We start from the raw sequence: 1,736 nt of genomic DNA, 5'->3' as shown, positions 1-1,736 counted from the left end.
AGGTAGATCTCTCAGTTCAGTTCAGGTGAATTTTGTGTCGATTTTCTTGTATTTTTTTCTTTTCTGCACGGTATCTTGCTTTTATTTTTATCTTTTTTCATCTTTATATTCTTGTACAGTAATTCTTATTTCATTCTATTTTAAATTTATATTATTATTACTTTAATTCTATTATTGACGCTACAGTTGATAATGTCACAAAGCAATTTACTGTTCTGTAGATCTGCTTCAGCTGTTACACCTGAATTTCCCCTCCATGAGACAATAAAAAGGCTGTTTCTATTCTATTCTATTCTATTCTATTCTATTCTATTATTTTTTTGTTGACTCATACTGTGGAAGTGATTTAAAAAGCATTTGTTTTTACCTGCGACTGAAAATAATTCATCTGAGCATCAATAAGTAAATTAAACTGCTTTAAATTCATTTGAGTTGTTTGCAAAGTGAAATGGCAAATATTTTTAATATATATATTTTTAACGTGTCCAAATGATCATTAAATAAAACCCTGCTGTGCTTTGTGGACCAGTGAAGAAAAGTATCAGCTTTTAACTGAACTGAACTAAAAGCTGAATTTTTCCCTTTTTTTCTGTTTCGGCCACAAGAAACTAAAGTATCTGTTTAAAGTCAGCGTGTGCTGCAGACGCTTTCTGTGTCATCTGTTTGTCTTTAACTGTACAGCTGCGCACCTCACAATAACTAATTTTGTTTTATTACAAGCTACACAATTAGATTTGTTGTGAACAAGCTGTTCTGTGCTTTTTAAAGGCAGCAGATTGAATTTATATTCAAATTTGTGTCGAGTCAGTTTATTTATAGCTTTTCTTTTGATGCTCGTGGATGAAATCTGTTGAATTAAATTACAATTAATGCAATCAAAGCTGACGGGTCTACCTAAATTATTTATATATTTTTATTTTATTGTTTTTTATGTTATTATTATAGTTTTGTAATTTATGTTTCGTTTGAATATATTCTGGGTCAAAAAGGGGCAGACAAAATAAGATTTATTCTTCTGTTACCTTTCATTTTATTTTGATTTGTATTTTTAACTCCGCTAAGGGTGAGGTAATGTTTTCTGTCACGTATGTCTGTCGTTCTGTCTGTCTGTCTGTCTGTCTGTCTGTCTGTCTGTCTGTCTGTCTGTCTGTGGACAACATTACTCACAAACTTGTGGACAGATTGTCATGACATTTTTACCACATGTGTGTACTGGGCCAAGGAATACACCTTTAAATTTTGGTGATGTTCCGGATCACGATGCGGATACAGGAATTTTTTTCTTTTAACACTCTGAGATGGCAAAGCTGTGATGCTTTCACAGGGCGTGGGTTTCAAAGTGTCCAGCAGGTGGCACTGTAGTATCGGTGTGCCCCTTTGTAACTCTATTACAGGATGGGGGGAAACTGGTCTTGGCGGAGGTTTGCACTCTCCGAGTGCTTCTAGTTTGGTTTTGGTTTGTTTTTTTATTATTTTACATAGTATTTTTTTAACTTAACAAAAATCTTTTATCTAAAAAAATGTCAATAAGCAATAAAACAAAAAATAAATTATTTTTCTACATCTTTTCCATTGTATTTCTAGTAATACATGGCTAGCAGGGTCAAATGATTGCTTCTGTATTCCTTCTCAGTCTATCCTTTTCTTTTTTACTTAGGTCAAGACTTTACAGGAAGTAACACTTTCAAAATAAAATACAAATTTCCCAAATATGTCAACCTAAGCTGTTGTTTATT

The sequence above is a fragment of the Austrofundulus limnaeus genome, unplaced genomic scaffold, assembly GCF_001266775.1.
Source record: "Austrofundulus limnaeus strain Quisiro unplaced genomic scaffold, Austrofundulus_limnaeus-1.0 Scaffold562, whole genome shotgun sequence".
Lineage (NCBI taxonomy): Eukaryota > Metazoa > Chordata > Actinopteri > Cyprinodontiformes > Rivulidae > Austrofundulus > Austrofundulus limnaeus.
This window is presented reverse-complemented; position numbering follows the sequence as displayed.